The following is a 23,666-nucleotide window of genomic DNA, read 5'->3' on the forward strand; positions in this document are numbered from 1 at the left end:
ACATGGACTGCAGTGGTTCAAGAAGGCAGCTCACCGCCGCCTTCTCAAGAGCAACTAGGGGCAGGAAATAAATGCTGGCCAGCCAGCGATGCCCATGTCCCATGGGTGACTACTGAGAAAAAGGAAGTGGTTTTCTTCTCCTGTGCAGGACCAAGCAGGAACCAGAGCTTCCTACAATTAAAGTAGGCTGTTGCTGTGTGGAGTTTGCACATTCTCCCCATGTCTGCGTGGGTTTCCTCCGGGTGCTCCGGTTTCCTCCCACAGACCAAAGGTGTGCAGGTTAGGTGGATTGGCCATGCTAAATTGCCCGTAGTGTTCAGGGGATGTTTGGGTTATAGGGGATGGGTCTGGGTGGGATGCTCCAAGGGGCGGTGTGGGCTTGTTGGGCCGAAGGTCTTGTTTCCACACTGTAGGGAATTTAATCTAATCTAAAGAGGATAGTGGCAGAAACCTTCATCATAAGCATCATCTCCTGAATCTGATACATCTATTTGACAGACATTATGCTTGGTTGTGGAGGAGCTACAAAATGGTCCATAAAGACCCTGGTTGTATAAACAAAAATCAGTGTCGATAGTGTTAGTACCCGCCTCACATTAAGAATATTTCCATTGCCCTTTACGTAGGTAACAGCTTTCCAAAGGATCTGAATGCTCCAAGCAATTGCCCTTTCTAACAGGGAAATCACACCTTGTGGGGCAAGCAGAAAACAACAGATGCTTTGGGTTGGAAGTGTTCCAATCCTTCATTACCACCATGTGATAGAACTAAAGATGGTGAGTGCCAACTTAGTTTCACTGGGGCATGGAGGGGCAGAACTATTTCATTGGAACCCACAAAAAACAATCTGGATGGCTGCCAATTCAGGAACACAAGCCCAACACCCCTCCCCTCCACCGCAACCACAAAACCAATGTAAAGCACGGATAGGGGAGGGGCAATGAGTCTGGGTGAGATGCTCTTTGGGGGGGGGGAGGTGGGATCAGTGTAGACTCTCTTGGTCAAATGGCCTGCTTCCACCCTGCAGGGACTCCATGATTCTATGACTCTAGAGTCATACAGCCTGGAAAGAGATTCTTCAGCCCAATTCATCTATGCTGACTAAGTTTTCTAAACTAAACTAGTCCTATTTGCCTGCAACTTTGGCCCAAAAACCTCTAAACCCTTTCCTATCCATGTAACCGGCCAAATGTTTTTCAAGTGCTGTAATTGTACTTGCCTCAACCACTTCCTCTGGTGACTTGCTCACCGCCCTCTGTGTGAAAAAAATTAACAGCCTAGCAATAATGCCACTAGGCTGTTGTATACTTTAATATCACCTCTCACCATCTCAAGGCATCTCAAAGTGTCGTATCACCACAGTAAAACAGTGACCTCATTTTTCAAAAATGAGGAGAAAGAGCTGAAAATAGTCAACATCTGCGGAAAGAGAGATAGAGTTTACATTTCAAGTCAAAAATGCCTTGCCTTCAGTGTAGTCTGCAAATTTATTTATTCATTCACGGAATGATGGTATCACTGGCTCGGACAACATTTATTGCCCATCCCTCAGAGACAATCACATTGCTGTGGGTCTGGAGTCATGTGTCAGCCAGACCAAGCAGGGATGGCAGGTTCCTTCCCTAAAGGTCATTTGTGAACCAGATGGGTTTTTCTGACAATGGTTTCATGGTCATTGTTAGACTTTTAATTCCGGGGTTTTTTTTTTATTGTTGAATTCAAATGTTACTGTGCAGTGTGGCAGGATTTGAAACTGAGTTCCTAGAACATTACCGGCATCTCTGGATTAGCAATCCAGCAATCTAGGCTGTTGCTTCCAGTTTAATTTCTCCTTATTCTTCCAATAACTGGAGTTGGACTTGAACCCACAACTATCTGACTCAGAGTCAAGATTTCCACCCACAGAACCAAAGCTGACAATTAAAGAGAAGGAAGCTCCCCCTGGAACTCTTTGGCCCCAACAGTTAACAAAGAGCGATTTGCACTTTTGACACAATATAATATTAATCTGAAATTCTTGCTTCTTGCTCTCTGTCATTTCTTATTTTGCATTTTTTGAAAGGAAACTAATTGAGATGCAACCAACGCAGAATAATTGATCAAAGAAAGGAACTGTTGCTGCGCAAAATGCCTCTCAATTGATGGGAGGCTCTGCACAAAATATGTAAGTTGGAATTGCACATGGTCCAGCGTATGGGGCCAGCTTCCGAGAGCAGCAGGTCAGATTTAACCTTTCAGAAGCGTTCAGTCCTGACTGTGAAATTAGTCCAGGAGCCAGCAACCATGATTGGATGAAAGGCATCATGGAAAGACAGTTGACAAAGGTCAGACTCTAGTCCTGTCCAGGGTATGTGATTTGAAGAATTAAAGAGAAACTCAATGACAAAAATCACTCAATACTTTGGCTCAATGTTAAGAAATGATAATGTCACTATTGGCTGCCTTAGGGACCAGGTGGAGAAAACAAATGCAAGGCTAGACCTCCCACTGGACACAAAGTATCACTGTGATTGGATACAAGGTGCTCCTCTCTGCTCTTGACCATTCTGGCAGTGCTCAGAAAAAAAAATGCTAAATTAAAGAAGCACAGTCCCCACCAAAGCAATCACTTACTTGGACTGGTTGGATAATGCTGTAAAATGTTTACGTAAGCACATTGTGCCAAAGGGCCTCCTCTTTGGGTGCTTTAAGATCCTACGATTTTGAACGAAGGTGCAGGAAGACAGTGATGCCAGACGTCATTGGAGCCTGAGGTAAGATGCATTCACCTCCATCACCTCCCACTCCTCGAGTGCACTCTGACCACACCACCAACCTGCTGTACTTATTGACTTACATTGATCCAGTTGAATACAGCTTCAATTTCAATGTAATCACTGAATCAACTTCCACCATCTCTGCATGTATGCCCCAGAACACAATAACTCACTAATGCACTATGTGTTTGTTAGACTACATTCTACCACCCCGGACTCAATAAATGTTACCATCCAACCATCACTCTCCCTCTCTCTCTTTCTCTCTCTCTCTCTCTCTCTCTCTCTCTCTATCGCTCTGTCTCTACTCCTTTGAGACCTTACTCAAAACCTACCTCATTGACTGAACTTTTAATAATCACTCTCAATGTTGCCTTCTCTAGCTCAGATAAATAAAAGGCTCAAATTCCCAACTCAAGTTGCAGAAGATGCGCATCACAATGTAGCTTAACAAACATGCTCTTTATCTTTGTTGCAATGTAATTAGAAAGGTAGGGGCCACATCATTTGGGCAGCATGATAGCTCAGTGGTTAGCCCTCTTGCCTCACAGCACCAGGCACCTGGGTTCATTACCAGCCTTGGGTCTGTGTGGAGTTTGCACATGGTCCCTTTGTCTATGTGGGTTTCCTCCCACAGTCCAAAGGTTGGCAGGCAAGTTGGATTGGCCATGGGAAATGTAGGGTTGGGGGTCTGTGTAGGATGCTCTTTGAAGAGGTGGTGGGAACTCAATGGGCTGAACTGCCTGTTTGCACAGTGTTAGGATTCTATACTCATTCAGCTACATTCATTGTTACCCTAAGGAGTTGTTCTTATAATCTGGACTTACATGATTCAGAGCTACACTCAGATCTGGAAATTGTCTTCATTTTTCTTTCTCATTCACAGGATGTAGGCAACGCTAACATGGCTAGCAGATGTTTCCACAAATTGAATGGATTTCTATGGCATTTTAGAAGGCAGTGAAGAATCAACCACATTGCTATGGGTCTAGACATGTATATTAGACCAGTAAGGAGAACAGATATCCTTTCCTGAAGGACATAGCTAACCAGATGATGTTTTATAACAACCACAGTCACTGAGACTGGCTTTCAATTTCAGATTTCGCACAACAGCAAGTTCTGGTCCAACAGGTTTATTTGCAAACATAGGCTTTCGGAGCCTGATGCCTTCTTCAGATGTTAGTGAGCGAGGTGGCATCAGACACTGGATTTAAAAGTAAAAGATCAAAGGGTCACACTATTGATCAGGATGTACCTAACAAACCTGAGGTGTTGTTAAATCTTTAATCCGTTAAAAGGTTTTAACAGATTAATATGTATATGCAAATCACTGAATTCCTTTCAAGTCACTGTCTTGAGAGAACTAAAGGTTTTATCAGTGTAAACAAGAGGGGACATTTCAGGCCAGGCAATGCGTGGTAGGTGTGAGACCTTGTTTAGAGAATGTTTGTGTTTTAGTTTGGAGTCATGGGATTCATGGGGGAGAGGGCAAAGAAGGAGCCGAACTGAACCCCTTCAAAGGGCCGTTTCCCACGACTTGACAGATACATTCAAGCCATAAGAGAATGTGTGAATGCCAGATTTATCAGCCGCACTCACAAGGTAATGTGAAGCGTCATCCCGGCACATCGTAACACCATCTATAGTCTCAGGACCAATTGCAACATTGTCATCATTATACTAGTAGATAAAGGAGGATCCATGGTCATACAGAATAAAACAGAGTACTGCAGGGAAGCTGAACAACCAGAACATTGAAGACATCTACCTGCTGATCTGAACCAAAGAACACATCTATCAGCGGACAGACTGGTCAAGAGTTTTGATCCAGTCCTTCAGAGTACCCTACACACTCTCATCCCACATATTTCCCGCATAGAGGACTTCAACTGCCTCCAGCAGATACACAAAACAAACACACCTGGACATCCCATCGTATCAAGCAATCTCACTGTGTGAGATGCTCTCGGGCTATGACCAGGGCATCTTGAAACCTATCGTACAAGGAGCCCCCAGCTTCTGTCGTGACCCTGCAGAATTCTTAGAGAAACCCAGCACCCACGGACCAATTGAATCAGGAACAGTCCTCGTCACAATGGGCATTTCAATGGACTCTACACCAGCATCCCCCACAATAACAGCATTGCTGCAACAGCCTCAGTGCTCAATACCAACAACTGCCATTTTCCAGATGCCATCCAACAACTGATTTGCTTCATCCTCAACATCAAAGCCTTCACCTTCGACTACCAGTTCTTCATTCGAACACACAAAACAGCCCCAGGGACCCGGTTTGCTCCCCATTATGCCAACATTTTCATGCACACATGCGAGCAAGACTTTTTTGCTGCACAGAATCTCCGACCAACACGATACACCAGATACATTGGTGACATTTTCTTTCTTTGAACACATGGCAAGGAATCACTGAAACAACTACATAGCGATATCAACGCGTTTCATCCCACCATCATACTTACCATGGACTACTCTTTAGAATCAGTCTCATTCTTGGATACACACGTCTCCATCATGGAGGGACACCTCAGTATCTCACTCTACCACAATCCCACGGATAACCTCACAATGCTGCATTTCTCTAGCTTCCACCCTAAACATATTAAAACAGCCATTCCCTACGGACAAGCCCTACACATATATAGGATTTGTTCAGATAAGGTGGAGTGAGATGGACACCTGAAGGTGTTGAAGGATGCCCTCATAGCAACAGGATATGATGTTCAACTCATCAATCGCCAGCTCCAATGTGCCACAGCGAAAAACTATAATGTCCTCCTCAGACGACGGACACTGGATAGAACCAAGAGAGTACCATTTGTCACCTAGTACTTCCCGGGAGCAGAGAAACTGCGCCATGATCTTCAATGCATTATCGATGACAATGATCACCTCACCAAGATCTTCTCCACACCTCCACTTCTCTTCTTCAAACAACTGCCAAACCTAAAACAGTCCATTGTTCGCAGCAAACTACCCAGCCTTCAGGTCAACATCAGCCACAACACAATACAGTCCTGTCCTGGCAACCTCTGCAAGACATGTCAGCTCATTGACATGGACACTACCATCACACGTGGGAGCACCATCCACAATGTGCACAGCAGATACTCATGTGAATCGGCCAACGCCATCTATCGCATACACTACAGGCAGGGATGCCCCAAAGCCTGCTATATGGTGAGACCATGCAGACACTACGACAATGGATAAGTGGACACTGCACAATAATCACCAGACAGGAATGTTCCCTCCCAGCATGGGAACACACACGCACACGTGCACGCATCTCTCCCCAAGATAGTAAGAACTGCTGATGCTGGAGTCAGAGATAACAGTGTGGAGCTGGAGGAACACAGCAGGCCGTGCAGCATCAAAGGAGCAGGAAAGTTGTTGTTTTGGGTTGGGACCTCCAAAACAATTTTCTGAAGAAGGGTTCCAACCAGAAACGTCAACTGTCCTGCTCCCTTGATGCTGCCTGGCCTGCTGTGTTCCTGCAGCTCCACACTGTGTTATCTCTACTCTCTCTCCTCACTCTCGCTGTCTCTCACTCACACACACACACATACACACACAGACATGCCCACATGCACAGAAGTATACACACGTGAATCTATGGGGTGAATTTATATTTGCAGATACATTTCATTTTGCTCAAAAAACACACAATTTTTAGACAGTCTGTCAATATGGTGTTTTATAAATTCCTACTTCAGCAATATAATCAGTCTGACTCCAAACTGAAACACAAACAGATTCTAAACAAGGTCTAACATCTAACATGCAATGTCTGACCAAAAATGTCACCTCTTCTTTGCACTGATAAAACCTTTAGTTCTCTCAGGACCATGACTTGAAAGCAATTCATGCAGTTACATATAAATATTAATCAATTAAAGCCTTCTAACTGATTAAAGCTGTAACAGTGTATTAGGTTTGTTTAGTACATCCTCATCAATGGTATGGCCCTTTGATCTTTTACTTATAAATTCTGCGTCTGATGTCACCTCTCTTACTAACACCTGAAGAACACGTATGGCTCCAAAAGCTTGTATTTTCAAATAAACCTGTTGGACTAGAACCTGGTGTTGTGTGATTCCTGATCTTGTCCACCCCAGTCCAACACCAGCGCCACCACATCATCACAATTTCTGAATTGTTAGCTGAATTGAAACTCCAGCAGCCACCATCATGGGAATTGAACCGATTTCCCCAGAACCTGCACCTCTGGGTTACAGATTCAATGATGTTGCCACTACACTGCAATTTCATCATCAGCACCTCCTATTCCATCCACATCTAGCCTCCCTGCTCAACCGTCACAGGGGGACCACAATGGGTTATGGGCAAGGATTGGGCAAACGGACTATTACACAGCAAAATGTGAAATTGCCAAAATTGGCAGGAAGAAGCATATTATCAAAATGGTCAGAGATTGCAGAGCTCTGAGGTTAGAGGTGTCTGTGTGCCCTTGTGCATGACTTGTGGAAGGATAGTATATAGGTACAGCTAGTGAATAGGAAAGCTAATAGAATGCCATTATTTATTGCTAATGGAATTGAATGCAGATCATGGGAGATTATGCTTCAGCCATACAGGGAAATTGTGAGATGACATCTGGAGTATTATGTACGGTGTTGATTTTTTTTTTGAGGAAGGATGTATATGTGGCGAAATTAGTTCAGAGAAGGCTCACTAGACAAATGCCTGAAATGTGCAGGTTGTCTTATGATGAAGGTTAGACACTTTGGGCTCATATCCATTGGAGTTTAAACAAGTAAGAGACAATTTGATTGAAACATATAAGATCCCAAGGGATGCATGTGGAAATAAGGCTTCCCCTTGTGGGATGGCCAAAACATTTCGGTTAAAAGAAAGGTGTCGCCCATTTCAGACACAGATGAGAAGAATATTTTTCTCACAGGAGAATTCTCTTTTCTTGAAAGGCTGTGGGAGCAGAGTCTTTCGGATATTTCCAGGGAGGAGCAGATAGATTTTTGATAAGCAAAGGGGTGAAAAGTTGTTGTGGGTAGACAGGAATGTTGAATAATCAGATCAGGTATGACATTGTTGACTGGGAGAGATCACTTGAGGGATCGTTTGGCCTAAAACTTCTACTAATTTGTATGTTAGAATGTTTGCATCTTCTTTACTCTCCACAATTACTCCCCTCAGTAGCCTTCTAAAACGCCTATTCCACCCAGCACTGTAGCTATAAATGTAATACTGTAGCTGCACTGTGTCACTGCATATGACAATGTGGCGTTGTAGCTAGAAATACGACATCATAGCTTGGAGACATGACATTGAGCCACAATGTTGCAATGCAGCTGGAAAGCACCTTCCAAAATCATTACCACCTCGGAAGGAAAAGGTCAACAGATCTTGGAAACACCACTACTAGCTGCAAGTTCCCCTCCAAGCTACTCACCATCCTGACTTGGAATTTGACAGTCATAGTTCAGAAAGGCAGCTCACCACCACCTTCTCAAGGCCAACCAGGGATGGGCTACAAATACTGCCTAGCCAAGTGTTGTCCACATTCCATGAATGAATGGAAAAAATGGGACTTTTCAACTGGAAATGTTATGTTGTAACTGACAATGTGACTTTGGAATCAGTAATACGACACCATGGCAGACAATGTGACACTGTAACTAACAATGTGACATTGCAACTTTCAATGTGACAATGTACCCACAATGAGGCAATGCAACCAGCCAATGTGACATTGTAGCTAGAAGGCGACATTGTAACTAGAAATGTAACATTGCATTAATTGTCACCATGACCAATAATATTCCATTGCAATTAGAAATAATGAGAAAACTGATGCAGCAACCAGCAATGTCACACCATGACGAGCAATTCAACATTAAACTCTAATGGAAATGTTGATCTCAAAGCAGAAAATCTATGCACTTACTGAAAATATCACAATCTAACAAGAAATGTTAAACCAGAACTAGAAATATAACCCTATAGCCAGTAATATGATCCTGTAACCAACAATCTCATGCAATGACTGATAATGTAAAACTGTAATGAGCATCCTGTAACCTCCTGTATTCTATAGGCTCTCAATCAATCCCTGCAGATTGGACAGTGGTAATGTCACTCAAATACTCAAAAAGGCAGGTAGGGAGAAAGCAGGCAACCAATAAGCTTAAAACTCGATAGTGGGGAAAATTCGTAAACCCATTATCAAGAACTTTATAGCAGAGCATTTAGGAAATAGTGGCAGGATCAGACAGAGTCAGCTTGGATTAATGAAGATGAAATCATGCTTGACAAACCTGTTGAAATTCTATGAAGATGTAATTAGTGGAGTTGACAAGGGGAAGCCAGTTGATGTGGTATATTTGTACTTTTAGAAAGCATTTGACAAAGTCCCTCATAAGAGATTAATGTGCAAGATTAAAGCACAAGGGATTGGTGGAAGTGTATTGAAATGGGTAGAACACTGGTTGGCAGAGAGGAAACAAAAAGTAAGAATTAAATTCAAATTGGCAGGTAGTAACTACTGGGGTGCCACAAGGATCAGTGCTGGGACCCCAGCTGTCAACAACATATTATAAGGATTTGGATGCAGGAACAAAATATAGCATCTCAAAGCTTGTAGATGTGGCAAGTTGGGTGGGAGGGTGAACTGAGATGAGGATGCAGAAATGTGAGTGGGGAAATCAATAGCAGATGCAGCATAATTTGGATAAATGTGAGGCTACTCACTTTGGAGGCAAAAACAAGAAGGCAGATTACTACCTGAATGGCTGTGAATTGGAAGAGGGGAGTGTGCAGTGGGACCTGGGTGTCCTTGTGTACCATTTGCTGAAGGTAAGCATGCAGGTACAGCAGGTGGTAAAGAAGGCAAATGGTTTGTTGGCCTTCATTGCAAGAGGTTTGAGTACAGGAGCAGAGATGTGTTGTTGCCATTACACAAGGCCTTGATGTGACCCCTCCCAGGATATTGTGCACAGTTTTGGTTGCCTTTTGTGAGGAAGGATGCTCTTGCTCTTGAGGGAGTGCAGCGAAGGTTTACCAGGCTGATTCTGGGGATGGCGGGACTGATGTATGAGGAGAGATTGACTAAGTTAGGATTGTTTTGGTTGAAGTTCAGATGAATGAGTGGTGATCGCATAAAGGCTTATAGAATTCTAACAGGACCAGACAGGGTAAATGCAGGGAGGATGTTCCTGATGGTGGGTGTGCTCAGAACCAGAGATCACAGTATGAGGATTCTGGGTAGACCATTTAGAATGGAGATGAGGAGACATTTTTTTGCCTAAAGACTGGTGAACCTGTGGAATTCATTACCACAGGTAGTAGTTGATGTTACAACATTGAATGTATTCAATAGATGGCTAGATACAGCACTTGGGGTGAATGGGATCAAAGGTTATGGGGAGAAAGCAGGATTAGGCTGTTGAGTTGGATGATCAGCCAGGATTGCGATGAATGGCAAAGCAGGCTCAAAGTGCTAAATAGCCTTGACTGATCCTATCTTCTATGTTTGTATGTTTCAATATCACGCTCTGACTGGGAATGAAAAATTGCATTGCAACTGGAAACATGACACCGTAATGAGATATGTGACACTGTAACCAATGATGTGACACCATAAACAACAAAGCTACACTGTAAATAACAATAAATGCTATAACAAACAATGTCACATTGCAACCAGAACTGTTATACTATAAAAGAGAATTTCACACAGTAATCATCACTATCACTCTAAGTGATAATGTCACACTTTACTAGCAATATCACAGAATAACCAGCAATGCCACACTCTAACTTGCAACATTACTCTGTAACCAGAAAATCATCCTATAGTGCAACAGGCAATTTCTCACTGTATCTGGAAATAAGACACTACAATGACCAATGTCAGCATGTGTCAACAATGTCATATTATAACTGTCAATGCTGCACTTCAACCAGCATTAACTGGCTTAACTCGAAGCTTCTTGTTTTTTTTCTCCAAGATTCCACAACATGTGGTTCCCTTTAATTCACTATTTGAATTTGTTAGCTTCCTTCTCCCTGAACTTTTGAAACAACCTTTAAACTGGCTGGACCAATCCTACTGACACATATGCATTCCATTTTCAGGTAGCAATTAGAAGCATGAGCATTCACTTGGTGCCCCTCTTGTTCAAATCACGGGATGCTGCAGTCAAGTGGAGAAACACCTCCCCCGACCCCCTTTCCCACCCCATCCCCACCCCCAGCAACCTCTGGGCTCAGCAAAGTCAGCACAGGCCCAGAATGGATTGCGGAACCTTATTAGTTAAGTTACAGGGGCAGTCGGTTAATTGGTGTTGATAAATTTATTTTCGTAGCTGTGTGAAAATCAGAGCAATCAAAACACGGGAGCTGAGAGATAAAGGGAACATATTTCCCCACTGTCCTAAAATTTCTTTGTTCTGTTTATAGATAGGAGGAGACGTAGCATATGCAGCACTGAAGTATTCAGGGACTCAACTGCTCCGTGTTAGCAGTCTGATAAATACGAAACTCATACTGTTCTGGTGAAATGTGTTCCCCAGTGAGAGCAGCGGTTATAATGAAAGTGCAGGCAGTGCATAGACTCTGTGACGGCAGAGGCACCAGAGCTCAACTAGACGATTGCACAATCTGGTAGTGTATAATGAAACTCCAGTCAATCTTCTCGGAGTCAATTACCAAATGAAGCTCTTCTGAATGCTGTCTGATGCATTCTTCATGAACTGCATCCTTATAATTTTCAGTAATTGAGAAAGCAGAATTGGGGTGGCAGACGAGTAATCTGCAGTTCTGTGAGATGGTAATCCCACTGTGGCAGTCTGATAATCCCCTGAACCATAGATACAGCCACAGAGAGACCATTTGGCCCCCCATTCAATCCCCTGCCAGAATTGCCACTTGACCACTGCTTCCACTACCCACCTTCTGAATGGTGAAGGGTGAACCCCTCCAGCCTATTTATCCCCACATCTCAGCACTGTCTGCGAGGTGGGGAGGCTGCCGGTAGCAGCAGGGCTAGCATAGTGACAGGATGTCAAAGGGGCTGCTAGAGGGCTCCTCTGCTTCTAAACTTAATGGCTCAGTCTGAACTAGAACCTGGTATTGAGTTGCTTTGTCAGGCATTGGCTTGTCAATAGAATTCCCACTGTTGGAAGAATGCCCACCATGTGCAATGCATGAACATAAACAAAGTTGCAGGAAAAGCTCAGCAGGTCTGGCAGCACCTTTGAAGGAAAAAAAAGAGTTAATGTTTCGGGCCCAGTGACCCTCCCTCAGAACTCCGTTTTCCTCAGAACCCTAATTCTGTTTTCCCCTTCACAGGTGCTGCCAGGCCTGCTGACCTTTTCCAGAAACTTTGATTTTGTTCCTGGTTTACAGCATCCACAGTTCTTTCAGTTTATGTGCAATGCATGATTCATTTTGCTGTGAAGATGACAGAGAGAAAACACAAAATAAAGGTACAAGCCTGAAGGGTGTGCAGGAGCAGAGGGATTTGGGAGTACATGTGCAAAAGTCATTGAAGACAGCAAGACAGATGGAGAGCTGTTATTAAAAGTGTATAGTAGCCTAGGCCTCGTTAAAATGGGGTTCAGAGCACAAGAGGTTTGCTTAAAATTGTGCAGAGTTCTGGCCTGCAAAACACTGACTTGGCCTCAAGTGGAGCATCGCATCCAGTCCTGGGCAGTTCACTTTAGGAAAGGCGTTTTAGAAAGGATGTGAAATAGATTCAAAAAACACTTGGTCCAGGAATGGAACTTCAAGTAGGAAGATAGATTGAAAAATGTAGCACTGTTTTGCTTATAGAAGACAAAAGAGAGGAGATTAGAGAGAGGTCAGAGGTAATGGGAACTGCAGATGCTGGAAAATTCAAGATAACTAAGTGTGAAGCTGGATGAACATAGCAGGCCAAGCAGTATCTCAGGAGCACAAAAGCTGACGTTTCGAGCCTAGGCCCTTCATCTGATGAAGGGTCTAGGCCCGAAACATCAGCTTTTGTGCTCCTGAGATGCTGCTTGGCCTGCTGTGTTCATCCAGCTTCACACTTTGTTATCTTAGATTTGAGAGAGGTATTCAAGATTGGGGGATAGAAAGATATTGTTTGCATTGGTAGAAGGTCGAAGAACAAGAGGGTATGATTTTACAATAATTGGCTAAAGTAGCAATGGCAACATGAAGAAAATATCATGTTTGAACACGGCAAGCAGTTAAGAACTTTAACACACTGTTAGAGAGTATTGTCGAGGCAGCTTCAATCGAGAGTCTCAAAAGGGAATTGGATTATTATCTGAAAAGCGAGTGCATTCGGGGTTAAGGTGAAAGGTGAAAAGTGGCTCCAGGGGAATTGCTCCTTCAGAAGGATAGCTCAGTCATGAGTGGTAGAACGGTCTCCTTCTGAGCTGTAACCATTCTGTGATTCACATAGCTGGTGGCTAGGAAGATTCTCAGGTCAAAAGGCTTGAAAATCTTTTGATAGTGAAGAATTTCTCCAAACTGAGCACTTAGCATCATCTGTGTGGAATCAAAGAGCAATGCTGGAGATCAGAGAAAGGGAATTAAAGAGAAGCAAAAAGAGAGGAGGGTATTCTGATAGGCAGAGGAGAGAGAGACAGCAATCTTCGCGTTACTGAGTTGGAGAGAAAAGAGCACAAGAAACAGACCTCACTTCGAGACAAAGGAATGCAACTCCCAGTCGTGAAACATTTCAACTCCCCCTCCCACTCCTTGGATGGCATGTCCATCCTGGGCCTCCTCCAGTGCCACAATGATGCCACCCGAAGGTTGCAGGAACAGCAACTCATATTCCGCTTGGGAACCCTGCAGCCCAATGGTATCAATGTGGACTTCACAAGCTTCAAAATCTCCCCTGCCCCAACCGCATCCCAAAACCATCCCAGCTCGTCCCCACCTCCCTAACCTGTCCTTCCTCCCACCTATCCTCTCCTCCCACCTCAAACCCGAACCCCATCTCCTACCTACGAGCCTCATCCTGCCCCCTTGACCTGTCCATCCTCCCTGGATTGACCTATCCCCTCCCTACCTCCCCACCTACAGTCACCTTTGCTGGCTCCCTCCCCGTCTCTTTGACCCGTCTGTTACCTCTCCATCTATCTGTTCCTTTATCCATCTTCTATCCAACTACCCCCCCCCACCTCTATTTATTTCAGAATACTCGTCCCCTTCCCCATTTCTGAAGAAGGGCCCAGACCTGAAACGTCAGCTTTCCTGCATCTCTGATGCTGCTTGGCCTGCTGTGTTCATCCAGCTCTACACCTTGTTATCTCAGATTCTTCAGCATCTGCAGTTCCTACTATCTCTAAGAAACAGACCTTGTTGTGACGATAAAGGAATAGAAAGATTGCTGTTGTGGAAGGAGAATGTTCCAGTGGGAAAGACTCTAATGAAAGAAAGGTGGAGGTTGCAGGAATGAGAGGCAGAATCTGATCAATGTTTGCCCCTATTTCATAGAGCTAGAAGCAATTTGGAATAACATGTAGGCTACTTTCCACTTTGCTAAACTTGAAGCTGGAATAGAAACATTGCCATCTGCAGGGACACAATGCAAAGTCAGATCAAAAAATTAATTGAGCTAAGTTTGCTTTGATCTGTATATAGATTGTGATGTCTATTGTGGACAAGGTTACATGTACTCGAGGCTTGCTGCTACATACTTAACATGAAATAAGTCTCCCATGAAATCATTTTCATATATTACATCTTTGATGGTGCAGTGTTGAATACAAACACTCTAATCATTGAATGAAAGTGCACACACAAGGGGGGTTTTCAGTATTCTTTCATCCTGATAAAGCCAACCAGCTTCTATGAGTGGGATTAACTCCTGAAACCTACATGTACAATTTTAGCCAAGAAGACAATGATGTCTGAAATGAACCAACTTTTGTGGAAAGAATATCGGGCTGGTGCAAATGAAAGCTTTCTGACAAAACACCTTGAGTCCTTTGTAAACAATTCAATTTCACTTCCATATCTTTTCTGGATCACTATGATTCTATATATATCACTGATTTGTAAATAAATTTGAGTAAATCTTTTAGCATGCATATATTAATCTGTCATGGTAACATTGTAATGCCAATTGAGACGACGGGAGATTGCAGTCTATTATATTCCAGCAAGCTCTATATTTCATTTCAGTCTTACATTTTAAACAGACTAATCTAGATTCTAGCCCCACTCCAGGCAAAATCCAGGCTCACTATCCAGGGAAGTACTAAGGACATTCTACACTGTTCGGATGTGCCATTTTTCAAATTAATCACAGGCCTGTCTACCTTTTTATTTGGATGTAATTGTTGCCATGTCCCTCTTCAAAGAAAAACAGAGGTACCATCCCCAGTCTCCATGTCAGTATTTATCCGTCATGAAATAATTGATTATCTGGTCATTGGCAAATAGTTGTTCTTGGGAGCTAGTTGTGTTTAAATTTAGCTGATGCCCTTCCTATGTAGCAAGAACAATTACACTTCAAATAATGTTCCGCATGCTGACGTTATGAAAGATGAAAAGTGCACATGAATATTTTCATTTATCTTTCTTGCAGATAAGCCTCAGCTATAATTTCACCTTGTATGCAGTAATCTAGTGAGAAGCATTGTCATACCAACTAAGGTAATGGGTAATTGTGTGTAACCTCTGCGAACGATGCAACATGTTTCAGAGATACATGTTAGACTCAGGCTAACCTAATGAAAACAAAGCACAGAATAAATAAAAATCTCAGGGTTCAGTTCATATACAACTCAGCCAACTTAATTATTGTCAAGTAGGGAGAAAGAGAAGTGCAGCGAAAGCTTTTTGGTTCATGGGGATGTCTGACACCACTGGGGAGCTATGGTGGGTTCACTTTGTAAAGCATGTAATCTTGTGAGGTGACATGAGCAATGCCAAGGGATATCCCCTCCAGATCACCACAATAAACCTTACACTTAATCTGCTGCTTATTTGCAATGATGTGACACCTCTTCTTGCAAATAGGTCAACAAAAGGAGAAAGCAATTACAGTTAGTAGCAAAGAGTCTCTCCACAGTCCTGTGGTTTAACCTACACTTAATTTGCGGAGTTAGGCTCGTGAAATTAAATGGCCATGCAGAAAATATTGCCTCTTTGCCTTGAGGCTTGTCTCCATGGAGACGGCATGCGGCAAAGTTTGGATTGTAATGGTGCACACCATGAATGGCATACAGAGCACAGGAGGTAATGTGAACTCAGCAACGGGAGTCCAGTTTGTACCTCTGCTGGCCCAGTTTCTTCAAGGTAGTGCCTTGCCAAGGCTCGCCAATGCTTATCTAGGGGCAGTTATGTAGAGGCTTTTGTACTGCAGTTCAGACTGGAATCGAATTGATGCTTTGTTTGTGTGACTACGTCTGCAGTGATTTGGGCCAAAGGCTCCCATCATTGGGTTTTGTGACTGGCAGTCAACAACTATGGTTAGGCTTTGTGTTCCTTTCAAATGGGTGACAAATGGGAAGGGCTGGAATAGACTGGGTTTCCCAAAGAGCCTGTTTCCAAGCAAATGTCTTATAAATCCAAACAAACTCAGGATCAAGTAAGTCAGTGTTAACTCCTTGGAGACTCAACATTTCAATCAGGCTTAGCTTCACTCCCAGTGGAAGACTGGTTGGAGGGGAGTGCAGGAGAAATAATAAGAGGTCACCCTATGTGTGATGGATCGAAACATCATCTTTGTAAGCAGTGTTGGGTAGTGACCAATCCCTGCTAATATCTCAATGCCATAGGAACACATCTGAGGCCCCAAGCTCCTGGATCTGTTCAACTTTTCTTTTATATCAAAGCTAATAAATATTTGAAGCATTTAATACGTTTGTCAAAACAAAAATCCAGCAATCTCAGTTTTAAAATGTTCAGTTGTACTCCACATTCGCCCCCCCCCCACCCCGCAACCAAGTGTCAGCAGCATTTAGTGGGAAGAGAGTTCTGAATTTCCACCGCTCTCTGCGTCAAAAGTAATTGCTGAAGTCACCCAGAATGCCTTGTTCTCAGTTGACGGTTTGGTCTGTGCTTCCCAACAAGAATTTCTCTCTGTCTGCTCATTTAATCATCTTAGCCACTCCAATCAGATCACCTCTAAATCTTCCATACCCAAGGGAATGTATGGAAAGCCCCCAGGCAGTGAGATGAACCATGGTTTCAGACATGGAAAGTGAAAGCAAAATTCACGAAGTGCTGGTTGGTGTTAATTACAGAAACTTAACCTACCATGAATACTGTGTTACAAGAACGGGTCAGAGGCTGGGTGCTTTGTGGCAAGGGAAGACAAGAACAACCCACATTCATTTTGCACCTGTCATGACACCCCCACCCTCTAGACAGACATGCTGAACTTCTGAATAATGCAGGGTCTGAGGCAAATACATTACAATATTTCAATTCTTGACTGACGCCAACAAACTTGTTGAGCAAATGCATTCAGCACTCTGAACTCCTTCATTTGGGATGGAACAAGTGAATGTAGCATTTAGCTGCTTCAGTTGGCCAACATCAAAAGAGTTAGTCAATGACAACTATTCAAAGTCAATCTGCTATTTATTGGTGTGCATCCAGCCCTGTCATTTCGTTTCAGTGTGGGCCTGCTGATCTGTTTTATTTTCAATCTCCAAGAAGAAATTATGCAAAAAAATAAAAGCCAGAAGGGAGAATCTAGGACAAGTCATATGTACTTAACAGAATTCTCAAAAACATTCCTGGAAATTCATCTATAAGTAACAGGAAATGAAGAAGCCATCAGCCAGTTCATGCTAGACAACCAGGTGTCTTGGATTCTCCAGCATCTGCAGTTCCTACTATCTCAGAAGCCAGTTCATGCTGCCAGCTTTGAAATGCAGTCACCGCCATAACGTAGGAAAGTTAACAGCTGGTTTGCACATTGTAAGTAAATACAAAAGCCATTTTATTGATGCTAATTAATATTGAACCAAGACACCAGGAATAAATCCCCTGCTCTTTGAAATAACACCACAGGATATAAAACATCCATTTAAAAAGATAGGCAGGGCCTAGGTTTAACATCTCATCCAAAAGCAACACCCCACCTCTCCCACATTTGAGCCACAATTTTAATGTTTAGTGGAACCCACAAACTTCAAAATCCAATATTAGAGAGGTGCCAGCTCATCCTGTATAAAACATTAGATCACTGCTTGGCCTCCCAACCTCTGCAAACAACAAAGCTGGAAATTGCAGCAAGTCATGGCGAGCTAATGTTTTGAGCCTAGATGACACTTCTCATCAGAGCTGGCGAGAAGTGTAGAAGGGACAGCATTTATACAATGGTAGGGGCGGGGTGGGTGGGCTGGAGTGCTGACGGAGAAAAGGTGCTGATAGTGCAGATTAAGTGTTCGGAATGTGAGAATGGCAGAACAATGGTGAGTCTAACAGCCAGACTGGAAAGGACAGACAGTCCCATTGGGGTAGGGGAATGAGAGAGAGAACACAATGACAGAGAACGCAACAAGTAAAGCTAAAGGGAAGGAAAGGAATGGGAGTGACCTCACAATATGAAGGTGTTGAGTTCAATATTAAACCCAGAGATTGTAAAGTGCTTAGTCTGCAGACGAGATGTCGTTCCCCCAGTTTGCGCTGTGATTCACTGGAGCACTGCAGCATACCGAGGACGGACAAGTGGGCATGCGAGCAGGACGCTATGTTAAAATGACTGGCTATGGAAAGGTTGGGGTCATGCCTGCACACCGTCCAGATGTGTTCTGTAAAGCCGTCACCCAGTCTGCATTTGGTTTCTCCAATGTAGAGTAGGCCACGTCGGGTGCAGTGAATGCAATACATCAGATAGGAGGAGATACAGGTGAAATGTTGCTTCACCTGGAAGGACTTGTTTGGGTATTTGGATGGTGAGCAGGGAGGAGATGAAGGGACAGGGTGTTGCACCTTCTGTGCAAAAGTGCAATGGGAAGGGGACAGGTGTTGGTGGTCAAGTAACGGACCAGAGTGTCCTGGAGGGAATGATCCCCGTGAAATGCACCCGGCTAGTGAGGGGAAGATGCATTTGCTGGACTTGTCTGAAATGGTGGAGAATAATCTTTCGAATTCAGAGGCTGGTGTGATGAGAAGTGAGGACAATGGGTAACTGATCATACTGTTGAGCGTGATGGGAAGGGGTAAGGGTGGATGCAGTTGACGGCTCCGTCAACCACAGTGGGTAGGAAATTATGGTTATGGAAGAAGCAAGCCCAGTCAGCAACACTGTTTTAAAAGGTAGCATCACCTGAACAGATACAATGTAGGCAAATGAACTGGGAGAATGGGATGGATGAGGGGGGTGAAGGGCTGTCGTAAAGGGAGCTATGGAAGTCAATGTCATTGTAGTGGATGGCAGTGGGCAGTTTATTCCCCTAAATGGAGACAAAGGATCAAGGAAAGGAAGGGAAATGTCGAAATGGACTATGTGAAAGTTATGGAAGGGTGAAAATTGGAGGCGGAATGGACAAATTTTTCAATGAGAGCATGAAACAGCCCCAGAGCAGTTGTCAATGTGCTGAGAGAAGAGTTGTGGGAGGAGGCCTGTGTAGGATTAGAACAAGGATTATTTGACATAACCTATGAAGAAGCAGACATAACTGGGACTCATGTGGGTGCCCATAGCCACTCCTTTGAGTTGGCAGAAGTGAGATGAATTAAAGGAGAAATTGTCCAGTGAGAGAACAAGCCCAGCCAAGCGGAGGAGAGTGACGGTGGACGAGGATTGTTCAGGCCTCTGGTCGAGGAAGATGACGAAAGCTCTCAGACCATTCTGGTGAGGAATGGGGATATAGAGGGATTGGACATCCATGGTGAATGGGAGGCAGTTGGGGACAGGGAACTGGAAATTGTCAATATGGTGGTGGGCATCAGAGGAATTGTGGATGTAGGTGAGCAGGCTCTGAACATGAGGAGACAGAATGGATTCAATGTAGAAGGAAATGAGCTCAGTGAGGCATGGGGCAGAAACAGGCTGATTGGGTGGTCCCACCAGGGCAGTCTGATTTGTGGATTTTGGGAAGGACGTCTGTCCACCATCTGCAAGGTGCAAGATGGGAGTGGGATGGAATACTGTCCTCTAGGCTGTATCACTGCAGCTCCAACAGGAAGCACAAGCTATAACGCACAAAGCAGACTGTGACCACATCCAGCACCTTCAACATATTTTGCCTTGACCGCCAATGCACAGTATCAGCAGTGTGCACCATTTACAAGATGTACTGCAGTAACTCACTAAGCCTCCTTAGACAACACACTCCAATTCCCAATCACTCCAATCTAGAAGGAGAAAGACAGTGGATCCGTAGGAACACCTTTAATTGCAATCATAGGACTCTCTCCTTAACAGCACTATGTGGACTGCAGTGGAGCAGATAGCTCACCACGTTCTCAAGGGTAATTAAAGATGAGCTATAAATGACACCTACACCCCAAAAATGAATAGAAATACTTGCATTCATAACTTAGCCAACTTTACCCCAGTCCATTCTGATGAATTTGCATTGTTCCAGGGCCAATATACCTCTCCTAAGATGCGTTAACCAGAAATGAAGAGTGTCCAGGTAGCATCTAAAATGACCTTTATATCATTCTAACATAACTTCCACCCTTTGTACTCCAGACCCCTTCAGATAAAGACTCATAGTCCATTGCCATTTTAGTTTTAATAATTTTTCAGATATTCACTTTAGTTATTTCTGGAGCCAAATCTCTAAATCTCTTTATTCCTCTACAGTTCCTGGTTTCTCCCAATAAATTTGTCAAACCTAATTCACAAATCCATGTTGAATGTGCCTAATCCGATCTGTTTTGATCCATTTATCAAATTTCGTATGATATATTTTAACGTTTTCCTTGCTGTTGGTGTAAGGCTGACAGCTCAATCGTTTCCTATTTTATTTGTTTGCTCCTTTCTTAAAAAGGATAACATTCACAAGCTTCCAATCTGCAGGAATCATGACAGAATCTCTGAAATTTTGGAAGAAAATCACCAACACATGGGACATCTCAAAGCTTTCTCCTTCAACACTCTGTATGTAGACCATCAGGTCCCAGGACTTTTCAATTTTCAGCACCATTAACTTCTCCAGTACAATCTTCTCACAAATGCTAATTTCCTTCAACTCCTTATTCTCCCTCATCACTTGGAACTCTAGTTCTGAGAGCTTTCTTGTATTTTCCTCTGTGAATACAGGCATAAAGTAATCATTTAGCTTCTCTGCACTTTCACTGTTCCATTTTATAAATTCTTCTGACCACTGAGGAGTCTTAACAAGAAGTTGCTTTTTTAAAATTTAATTATGGTATTTGAACAGTTTTCGCTGGACCAGCATTTATTGCCCTGTCCGTAGATGCCCTTGAGAAGGTGGTGGTGAGCTGTCTACTTGTACCACCACAGTTTATTTAGTGTAAGGAAATCCACAATGCAGTGAAGAAGGGAGTTCCAGGATTTTGAGCTGGACCAACAATGAAGGAATGGTGATACAGCAGCAAGAAGATTTTAGATGGAGTAGCCCATCACATGGTTCAGTTTTTATGTTGAATATGATTATTCTATTTTGAAATCAGTCATAAAGAATTTGAGACCTGACTGAGAAGGAACAGAACTTTGCTGCCTTTTCCTTTCATTACAATCTTTCTCTGAAAAGCGTGTAAGGTTAAAACCCATCAGAGTCATCTTTGTGTTGTGTTGTAATCAACTGCACCATCTCCGACAGAAGGAATTCAGCCAGCTACAACAGATCCAGGAAGACACCTCAGTGCCAGCCGCTTGTGAATGCAGAATACCGTTTGACACTGAACACTATTTGGGACAACCCGTGATGTTATATTTGTTCATCTTATAAAATTATCACAGTGCGGAATTTTTATTTAATTTGTTTCTCCCCAGATTTGTGAGCAACATTCCCACAAACGTTTCAATGTGCGCCCGCGTGTGTGTGTGTGTATGTGCATATGTCTATGTGTGTGCGGACATGTATCTGTGTGAATATGCTTGTGTGTGTGTGTGTGTGTGTGAGCGTACATGTGTCTGTGTGAGTATGCTTGTGCATGCATGTGCGTGAGTGTCTGAACACGTGTCTGTGTGAGTATGCTTGTGCATGTGTGTGTGTTTGTCTATATATGTATGCTCGTACATGCGTGTGTGTGTATATATGTGTGTGTGTGGGTGAGTGTGTGTGCACGCATGTGTGTCTGTGTGAGAGTGTATTTTAAACGTTGTAATTGTGCCCGCATCCACCACATCTCAGGGAATTCATTCAACATGCGAACCACCCTCTGTGTAAAGAATTTGGTCTTCATATCTCTCACCTAATAAATATGCCCCCTGGTCTTGAAATCCCCCAGCTGAGGGAAAAGACACCCATCATTAACCTTATCTATACCTCGCATGATTTTATAAACCTCCATAAGGTCACCTCTCAATCCTCTATGCTCCAGTGAAAAATGCTCCAGACTATTCAGCCTTGCTTTATAACTTAAACCATCCTTAACCTTTCTTTGGGGTGTCATGCATGACGTGCTGCTTCACCTCTGCAAAGACAGTGCTGCAGCGTCAGGGTGTGTGGAGCGAAAGCAATTTCAGCATTAATAACTTTAGAACCATTATTTTCTATGTTATTGGCCTCTCCTTTACATTCAACGTCTATCCTGAGCTGCACCTGCCCAGGAATGAATGATTAGATTAGATTAGATTCCCTACAGTGTGGAAACAGGCCCTTCGGCCTAATAAGTCCACACCGCCCCTTGGAGCATGCCACCCAGACCCATCCCCCTATAACCCACACACCCCTGAACACTACGGGCAATTTAGCATGGCCGATCCACCTAGCCTGCACATCTTTGGACTGTGGGGGGAAATCGGAGCACCCGGAGGAAACCCACGCAGACACGGGGAGAATGTGCAAACGCCACACAGACAGTCGCCCAAGGTTGGAATCGAACCCAGGTCCCTTGTGCTGTGAGTCTGCAGTGCTAACCCCTGAGCCACCGTGCCGCTAGTGACAAGGGAACCTGACCTGGGGTTAGTCAATCTAGTACTGGAAGTATAACACATGTTTTTTTCAGGGCTGGTTTGTGAAATCTAGCCTGGTTCTGAGATAGCTACCTCCACACTGAGCAATTTCAACATGGATCACTAACATTCTGTAACTTTCACGAGTGCATTTTGTCCCCTTCCTTCTTGAGCAATAAACCATGTGTTTCTGTTGAAAATTTTTAACCCTGCAGCTGACTTAATGGACTTTGATCTGTTGGGATCAAACTGCCTCTGTGCTGTGTCGGTTCAGTTCTCTGATTCTCCTATGCATGCGCTGCCTTACTGAATCCCTCGCTGCAGAGAGGAATCCCCCCTGCCAGAGGCTGCACATTCAGCTCTCCCTGCACAGCACATACAGTTACAGACAGCAGCTGGTACAACTGGGACAGCTCCAAACAGGGTGGGGGTGTTACTCCACATTTTAAGTGAGGTGTCATCTCTAAGTACAGCACACTGAGCTGATTCTATCAAGCCCCTAAATAGCACCATTCTTTTAAAGACTGTGCTAAGAGAGGAATAGCAATACCATGGAAAAAGAAAGACCTCCCAATCATGTAGTGGTTTTCAGTAAGTCCCTAAGCATTTCAGAGAGAAAGTTAAATACTTGGGAAGTGCTGTAATCTAGGAGACAGTCTAGCCAAGAACCCAGAAGGAGCAATGATGAGGTAATGTCCTTTAGACAGTGTGCAGTGTTGAGCAGAACAATCCTCCGACATTTCCGCCATCTACAATCCCACCCCACCACCAAAGACATTTTTCCATCCCCACCATTGTCTGCCTTCTGGAGAGACCACTCTCTCAGGGACTCCCTTGTCCACTCCACACTC

Source organism: Stegostoma tigrinum, chromosome 11 (genome assembly GCF_030684315.1).
Source record: "Stegostoma tigrinum isolate sSteTig4 chromosome 11, sSteTig4.hap1, whole genome shotgun sequence".
Lineage (NCBI taxonomy): Eukaryota > Metazoa > Chordata > Chondrichthyes > Orectolobiformes > Stegostomatidae > Stegostoma > Stegostoma tigrinum.